Raw genomic sequence first — 9,884 nt, 5'->3', positions numbered from 1 at the left:
CATAATGCTGAGGGGGAGGGAGGTCAGGAGGGAGAGGGAAACTGGTCCTCCGTGCCACATTGTGCAAAACACCACACACCCTGATAATCTTACACACATTTTCCGGGTGGTATAGAAATCTTCCACCTGAGACATTCAGAGCTCCACATCTGCATTTCAGGAGGTGAGGAGCGTCTGAGGGGTGAAGCCTCTGTCACCTGTCATATTATAGACTACATCAGGACAATGTTTACAATTTCTACATGTTGTTAAAGTCACCAAGAAGCCAGTCATCACGTCCTGCAGCTGCCTGTAGTCTGTTCCCTACACTGCTATGTGTCAGGATAAAGGAATCATGTGCTGAAGCAGGTCAGTGTGCCACAGTGAAGGGAAACCTGATGTAGCGACTACCCACCTTAAAAATAACATCCAAAATGACAGGCATTATGACACTCAGGGGCAAATACCAGACCTATAGCATGAGATTTAATAGAATTATATTATATCCAAAGAAGATCTTTGTGAAAAAGTTGATTATATATAATATTTATATAAAGTATTTCGCTGTCTGCCATTTCCCACTAGAAACAACCTGTTGTCATTAACCCCAGAGTGGTGAGGACCTGTATTTGGACGGTGATGGCATGGTTCTGGTGTGTTTCCCTCTGTAGTACTGGACCCAATTCAGCACATAGATCCAGGAGCACAGCTGTAGGAATCTAAATCAGATTATTAGCCAGTCATCATCATGGGCCAAGAAATCATCATGGTCCCTGGAGACTCTTTCTCTCCTTAATCTTCCATTGGCACCACAGCATTTATGATTTATTCCAGCTCATTATGGAAAGATAAAATAAACTGATATTTGGTCCTGTGCCATGAACATAAAAGCAATAATAGCTACAGAAAAGCTCCTGCTTCCCTCTGTAGCGGTATTTAAATCCCATTTAAAATACTTTCAGTGATTCTACATTCTGTTTATATGAAGTGTTTTCACAGTGTGCATGTTAATTGGCTGTATGGTGCATTAAAGTGCATGTGAATTATGTGAATTTATGAACCACATCTGGCTGGAAAAGACACATGTCCAAATACTTTTGACCACACAGTGTGTATCAGCTGAAAAGCAGCAGCTTCGGATCAGTCGCGTTTCCACTGGGATTCAACTCTGAAAGATCACTTTTGATTTTTATTATATGAAATATTTTATATTATATATTTGATATTATTTGTTTAGACTTTTCTTTCCTCAGCATCACTTTTCCTCCTGTAGCTCTGAGAGACGCCGTGTTCCAGGTGGAGGATGAAGACCCTCTGCCAGGATGAAGGAACTGTATGACACCTGGAACGGTGAGTTTCCGAGCTTTATGGATTTTATTCTCTTTAAAACACAGAGTTTATCATTTATTATTATTATAATTACAGTGGAACCTCGGGTTACGAACGCCCCGGCATACGTATAATTCAGGTTACGAATCGCAGTTCATAAAAAATGTTGCCTCTAGTTACGAAATTTTTAGGATACGAGCGTTGCGCACGGAAAAATCGCAGGCAGGTTAGTTTTTTACGTATCGCCACGTGCTCTCGCTGCGCTCTCGTGCAGCACATACACATCCGCTTGTCGCTCTTACAGTGTGGAATTACTGAACTTTAAATACTGTACATATTCCTATCACCATGCCGCCAACAAAGTAGCCTGATGGAAATTCTCCTTCCAAACAATAACTCTCCCTCCTCCCGCTTCTACGGACGTCATCTCCATCATGCACGCAGCGAGACTTCTTAAAGGTAAGGTACCATTTAAAGATTTATTTTTTATATGTTTATATGTTTTTATATGATACGATTTCAATATAACATGTTAAAAGTAAATAATATTAGTGAATATTGGCACTATTTTTTTTTTAAGAAACACCTTTTGGGTGTCCAGAACGAATTACCGAAGTTTCTATTCATTCTTATGGGAAAATTTGTATCGGGATACGAGCTTTTCAGGTTAAGAGTAAAGTGATGGAACCAATTAAACTCGTAACCTGAGGTTCCACTGTATTATTATTGATCAGGACCATCGGTACCGGAGTGAAGAGGGGAAAAGCGATGTTCCTCATTTTGTGTTTATTCCTGATCATTAGCATAAAGATCACAGACTTGCAGGAAAAAGTGGATACATTTGTCTAAAATAAATAAAGAATGATAATAAAGAGTGATAATATTTCCATAAATGTTGCAGTGAGCAGAAATGGACCTTTCGGCTAATGGTGTAGGAGACATCATCATTAGCCTCATGCTAGCCGGGTTTGCTAGCGCTGCTTTTGTGTTTGTTAGTTTATTAGAAACGTCTACTTTTTGACTGAAAGGTGAATAAAACTATATTTAAGTTATTAAGATAACATAAGTTACATTCGTACATAAGTTTAGTGTTTGAACAGCTTTATGTTATAGGTTACAGAGGGATTTCTGTCCAACACCAGGGGATCAGGAGGAGAAGGAAAAAGATGAAGAGATCAAGAGGAAGAAGATGAAGAGAAGATGTTATGGACTCGTTTTTGAGCAACAGTTTAAAGTCTCATCTCACTCGTTCCTGTTCAGTATCTCACCTCAGGCCTGGGGATATCAAAGATTCCTGTAGATGATGTGTTGTGTATACAGTAGAACATCAGCTGTAGGAGAACCAGGGAATAATTGACCAAACAAGGATTTGAATATTAAGATTTAGCAGAAAGGAGGAAGTTGTTTTTGCTGATAACTGATCAAATGTTACACTAGGGCACTTTGTATTTGTGGAAGTGGTGTTACGAATCTCACGTGTAAACATTTGAATTGTTTTTATGCCTCGTTAGTCTTAAAACTAACATTTATAGAACTGACTAATAGAAAGTGTTTTTTTCATGGATCACCTCAAATCAGTGTTACATTCATTGTGTGTGTATAATGATGGCATGTCAGCTATAAGGGTGATGGAGGAAAAGTCAAATCTAAATGAAGTTTGTCACTTTTTTGTTTCTTGTCATTATTTGTTGTCCTCCCCATGTGCTGCTGTACACAGGTGAACAGAGACGTCCATTCACACCAAGCTTTTTACAGAAATCACCAAATCTTGATTTTATTACTGCTGAGATGATGTTATAGGAGTTTATTTTCTTATTTTAATACCAATATAAAAATCCCATACATATTATGGTGTAGTCGTGGACCAGTTGAGAAAACACTAAGTGCTTGTAAAAAGACTGGCGGCAGATCAAAATCAATCACATCTTTTATTAATGTTTTTTCTTTTTTAAATACATTTTTGGACCTGATTGTATTCAATAAAAAATATGTATTACAGATAATTTACCTTGTGATTAATTTACCAGATTATTTTATTCTTATGATAATTTCTTGCTTACAAACGTCTTAATAAGTAGATGATTTTTATTGAAGGATGATTAGAAACTATAAATACTACCATGTGTTTAAATAAAAAATCTGTTTGTGTTCAGAGAAGGTAAGTATAATGAATAATCTAAAGAAAATTAGATAAAGTCTGTTAAAAGTGCAGTGTTGTCAGGAAACAGAAGGAAGCGAGGCCAGGTAGCATGAATGAATGATTTCTTTTCTAATAGCTCATAACACACATCTGACACGCGCTAATCACGTGCTCTCTCATTCTCTATTTTCAATGCACTTCTACTCCCCCTAATGGTCACTTTAAGTATAACAACAACAGGTCCCCAAATGCAGTACAAATTAATTACACCCCAAATTAAACCCCACATTTTTATCAAAATCACATTCCAAACTGCAAACACGTGGTTTATATTAAATAATATAATTCTAAATATTTTAATACCCTACTGTGTCTAAACAGAGGAGCGCTATAGGAACTCGTGTAGGGTTTACAATCACACACCACTTCGCTTGTCTTAACACCACCCGTTTTCAGCTTCCGCGTCTGCATTTGAATCATTGAAGCCCCGCCTCTTTTGTGACGTCGGTATCTCTGATAGCGCCCTGGACTCGCTTTTATTGTCTTGACAACTTTGTTGTGCTGCAGTTCAACACAAACATTTACTGACAACAGCAATGAAGCGCAAACAAACAGCTGAAATGTTTTTAATTGTTTTAGTGATAAGCGTCAATGTTTTGAACAATCCGCTCTCCAAGACACCAAAAAAGATTTTTCAGCCAGAAAGAGCGACTTTCAGAAGAAAGAAGGAGAAATAATGACAGATAATAAGACGGGTAACAGCTACAGCTGCTTCTCCTGCTGTCAACTTTATTCAACTTTATTGTCATTGTACAGAGAACAAGTACAGAGACAATGAAATATAGTTATCATTTAGTTCCTAAAACCACATTAAATATCAATCTGTCATGCAGGAAATATAAAATGATTTTGTACTGACTGAGTAATTCAGCACTTATAAAATATTTGTACTACAACATTGTGTGTGTTTAAGACTGGTGCAGTTTTGCATGACTCTGTTCTGTTCACTGTTTTAACTAGAAGTTTATAATGATTTCTGTTTAACTTAAAGTTTGTTTTTTATTTTGTAGATAAATTTAACGTTGCCAGGTGCAGAGATAAAAAAGGCAACATCAGAAGGCCAATGAATGCCTACATGGTTTGGGCGAGGAAACAGCGGCCCATCTTTTCCAAGGCCAATCCAAATAGCAGCTCTGCAGAGATCAGCATGCAGCTTGGGATCGCGTGGAACAAACTGAGTGAAGAACAGAAGAAACCCTACTACACTGAATCATGGAGGCTTAAACAGGAACACGAACAGTTGTTTCCTGGTAGGTGAACTTTCTTTATAGACAAATGGCAAAATAACAAAACAAACGCATCAATTCTGACACTTTTATTGTTTTTATGTTGCTTCTTACTCTTTAAATTCTTCTTTTCTATCATGTAGATTGGGTTTATAAACCGCTTCCAAAGAAGGGAAGGAGAAAAGGCAGTTTGCAGAGTAGTGACTCACAGAGGAGACCTGATCATCAACCAAACCACCACATAGTCATGAACATGCCAGAAGAAGTACCAGTCCATGACCTCGTGCCTGAAGTTAGTGATCAGTTCCCCGGCCTTAGCCACCAAGAACTGCTGTCTCCTAAAGACTTCTGCTTTGATCCTCCTCTTTTCCCTTCTGTTTCTGAGTCGACTTTCTGCCAGACCAAGTGAGTTAGTAAACTGCATTGGAACAGTTTCAGAAGAATGACATGCAAATGAAGTTTTACTCTGCATCTTAAATAATCACCATAATCGCCACTCATTTACTTTAATATGCAGCTAAAATTGTGCACTTCTGTTTACAGCACCTGCTATGGGTCTGACTGTACAAGCAGTGAGGTTCAGCTCGAGGACGAGGATGAAATCACTTTGCTCAACAACGACATCTTCTCCATGTTAAATGAGGAATATGGCTTTTTTAACCAGTCTGGAGACCAGAATCATACTGAAGACCCCCACAACAGCACAGAGATCCTGGATTCTGTACCAGTGTTTGATATCGACAGCTTCGAGGATCTGTTGAAGAAACTTGAAGAGATGGAAAATGATTCAGGAATAGAGGAAGATGGTGAAATACGAACATTTCATGTACTTTAGTGTGCATGTTGTTTCACCATCTTCATTTTATATTCAATTTTATTTTAAACAACTTTTATATAAGGAAATAAAGATTTTGTATGACAATCATGTCTAATGTCTCTTCATCACAGAGAAAATTCAATCACTTCATTTTCTTTCTTGAAAGCCACTTTAGTAAAGTCAGTGATGTTTGATGTCCTTAAAGAAAAGGAATTTGACAGAAACTGAAGTTGAGGTATTTTCTTGCAGCTTTAGTGCTTTGTTTAAATTAAATGTGGGGCAGAACCTGATTCAATTAAACATCTGTACTTGATAATTGAGCACATGGATTAGCACAAGAAATTCAGTGAGCATAAGTAAAATGATCATGTCGTCTCAGCTTCATCCAGAAAACCTGGAAGTTTAACAAGAAAAAGCTGTTGGTTTTATTGACATGTACACACACATTAAGACACTTTTAAGGACTCATTAGAACAATGTTTAGTGTATGAGAGAAAATGTCAATAAGAATTTGATTAAACGCACACACACAGATGAAAATTCTTACCTGTAGCGCCTCCTTGTTGTGGGTTATAGATTCATACTGGGACTTTAGGACACTGTGAGCCTCTCGTTCTTGCTCACGCTCCTAAAACACAGCCATGAGGAAGAGGATGAAGGATTTAGTCATTAAGGGTTTAGTCATTAATGTTCACATCCACAATGAGGCTCTACTAATATTACCTTCACCACCAGCTTGTGTGTTTAAACCTGAATAAATCCACTATTAAACCATTAAAACATTTTAACAAGTTATCACAATTTATATTTGAGTAAATATTTGAACACTTTGTCTTTTCCTAACACTGTTTATCAGTTCATTTCTGCTGAACTGAAGCCATTTTTCTTTCCTCTCAGTTTAACAGCAGTTACTGAAGCACACAGAGGAACAACTCAGTCATACACTAGGACACATTTCACTCCCACATTTATACCTGTTTTACATCTTTATTATTTCCTATAGTGTCCATTTACTGTGTAAATGTAGATCAAAATACAGAAACAACATGAAAAGCGAAATACAATTATTTAGCAAAATTAGCTAACTAGCCAGCTAGCTATTATTAGCTTTAATAGTTTTCCTTCTCAGTCTAAATATCAGATTTGTAGTGAACTATAAGTAAACTCTTGGTATCTATAAGTTTATTGGTCTCCTACACCATTAGCTGAAAGGTCCATTTCTGCTCACTGCAACATTTATGGAAATAAATGATAGATAGATAGATAGATAGATAGATAGATAGATAGATAGATAGATAGATAGATAGATAGATAGATAGATAGAGATTTATTGTAATTGCATTGTACAGGTACACAGCAATGAAATGCCGTTTGGAATTAACTAGAAGTGCAAAATGTAGCTATCGTGCAAAAGGGCAGATAAATATATGTCATATTTACAGCAAGTGATAAAGTGATAAATATGTAAACATATGTACAGTGGATAAATATAAAGGCAGTAACAGTGCAGAGATGTGTGGACATCATTAAGAAGTACAGGATGGATCTAAGTCTATGGCATTGAAGAGTAATGTGCAGAAGTGAAGATTACAAGATTATGGCATTTAAGAATTATCAAGCTAAATAACCAGTCTATAATTTTGTCAAATTTATTTACTTTTTCCTGCAAGTCTGTGATCTTTATGCTAATGATCAGGAGTAAACACAAAATGAGGAACATCGCTTTTCCCCTCTTCACTCCGGTACCGATGGTCCTGATCACCTTTCCGCCTGTTTGGGGATTTTATGGGTGATTTGTTTCTCAATAATAATAATTATAATAATAATAAATGATAAACTCTGTGTTTTAAAGAGAATAAAATCCATAAAGCTCGAAACTCACCGTTCCAGGGGTCGTACAGTTCACTTCATCCCGACAGAGGGTCTTCATCCTCCACCTGGAACACGGCGTCTCTCGGAGCTACAGGAGGAAAATCCAAGCGATGCTGAGGAAAGAAAAGTCCAAACAAATAAAATCAAATAAATAATATAAATATTTCATATAATAAAATTATTATATGTATATCTTTTCAGCTGATACACACTGTGTGGTCAAAAGTATTTGGACACTTGTCTTTTCCAGCCAGATGTGATTCATAAATTCACCTAAAAGGCACTTAAATGCACCATACAGCCAGTTAACATGCAAACTGTTGAAACACTTCATATAAACAGAATGTAGAATCACTGAAAGCATTTTAAATGGGATTTAAATACCGCTACAGAGGAAGCAGGAGCTTTTCTGTAGCTATTATTGCTTTAATGTTCATGCCACAGGACCAAATATCCGTTTATTTTATCTTTCCATAATGAGCTGAAATAAATCATAAATGCTGTGGTGACTCCAGTGTGTAATGCTGCATGATGGCACTGCTGGAGGATTACACCAGTGGAAGATTAAGGAGAAAAAGAGTCTCCAGGGACCATGATGATTTCTTGGCCCATGATGATGACTGGCTAATAAGCTGATTTAGATTCCTACAGCTGTGCTCCTGGATCTATGTGCTGAATTGGGTCCAGTACTACAGAGGGCAACAGGTTGTTTTTAGTGGGAAATGTCTTGATTCATAATATGATGTATATATATATATATATATAAAATATGATATGATGTACATGTTCCAGACTGTGCTGTAGACTACAACAGGTTCATACAAATTATTCAGTCATGTAAATTCAGCTTGATTATATTTCATATATGATGAAACTCAAAACATCAGTGCTTATGCTCCACAAGTTGGTTGTGAGATGGAGGAGAAGGAAAAATTCTGGAGTGAGTTATATAGAGTGGTAGAAGGTGTTCCTAGGAATAAAAGATTGGTGATTGGGGCAGATTTAATGGGCATGTAGGTGAAGAGAACAGTGGTGATGAGGAGGTGATGGGTAGGTATGGCTTTAACCTCTAAGTCGTCGAAGTTGCGCCAGCGTAACTGATATCCCATTGTTCTCAGGTGTTAATGTTTAGCAATAGATCCCACTACATGCCCTGAGAGATGGTGGTGCCCAGGAACCAGAATGACTCCACTGCTGCCATAGTGCTGTTCATGATGGTGAGTGGGGGGAGAGCAGGGGGTTTCTCCTAAAAGCCACAATCATCTCCACTGTTTTAAGCGTGTTAGGCTCCAGGTTTTTATGACTGCACCATGTCTTTCAGGCCTTTCTTCACTGAAGCAGGGTCGTTGGCTGAAAACTGATTCTACAGCTATTTAGAGTAGCTCCTCTTAGCCACTCTATTAGGATCAATGATGAGGATTAATCTTCCTCATATTAATGAATTAATCATGTACTACAGTATTTGAAAATAACTTGAAATCCTGTCAACCAAGCTGAGGGTACATTGGGAACAAGTCTCCCAAAACTGGAAAGTTGCAATCTGGAAACATATGCAGGTGCAGGTGATTGTGTGGATCCATAGGGTAGTGGTCATCACATCTGCTTTACACACAGAAGGTTCTTCTGCGACCCCAGTGGAACCATGCAGCTAGCAAACATGAATGAGGTTTATGTATTTGTCACAAATTGTTACTTAATCCTGGTATTGAAAGACGCAATGAGGTGAACAGTTCCCAGTGTGGCCCAGTGGTCAGCCAGTAGTTTACGTTCAGGGCAAACATCCCTTTTGCGCCACATAGCGTTTAACGCCGTGATCGTATAGTGGTTAGTACTCTGCGTTGTGGCCGCAGCAACCCGGTTCGAATCGGGTCCGCGGCATAGCCTTTACCCGCCCTGTGTCGGTTGCCATTGGGAAAACCGAATGAACATGTGCTATGTCACCCCAAGATTCTGCGACTTTTAAACAGTTATCATTTATAGTGTTTTTAGATTTTCTTCTTTTCAATTACTATTTAAGTCCTTAGGTCTGTCTTGAAAAATAGGGCTTCGTCAGGATATTGGGTTGCGCCATGTGACGAGGTGGCCGAGTGGTTAAGGCGATGGACTGCTAATCCATTGTGCTCTGCACGCGTGGGTTCGAATCCCATCCTCGTCGGCTGCCGCTTTAAGAGTAAGCACAAAATCCAGTTTTGCACAGTGACGTTAGACACTTCCATGGAACTGTCTGACTTTGTTTCTGCGGGAAATGAAGCCCGATTTCCTTTTTTTTTTTTTTTTTTTTTTTTTGAAATTACCGTAAAATTGTGTATGTGAATTTGTCTGAAGATATTACTATTACTAATATTTAGGCACCAGCTAAGAAAATTTGACCACTAAATGATTAGAAATCTAATAGTGTTTCCACCAGACACCAATTTACAAGATTCATGCTAAGAAACAGGTCAATTTTACTATGTGCAGT

General features: G+C 37.9%; 1 non-coding gene across 1 annotated transcript; it reads left to right on the top strand.

Annotated features, from left to right (window-relative positions):
• Positions 1–9,496: 9,496 nt before the first annotated feature.
• On the top strand, positions 9,497–9,578 carry trnas-gcu. Its single transcript has one exon. It is a non-coding gene; the product is annotated as a tRNA-Ser (tRNA).
• The last annotated feature ends 306 nt before the right edge of the window (positions 9,579–9,884 follow it).

The sequence above is a fragment of the Silurus meridionalis genome, chromosome 4 (assembly GCF_014805685.1).
Source record: "Silurus meridionalis isolate SWU-2019-XX chromosome 4, ASM1480568v1, whole genome shotgun sequence".
In the NCBI taxonomy this organism is placed as follows: Eukaryota; Metazoa; Chordata; class Actinopteri; order Siluriformes; family Siluridae; genus Silurus; species Silurus meridionalis.
This window is presented reverse-complemented; position numbering and strand designations above follow the sequence as displayed.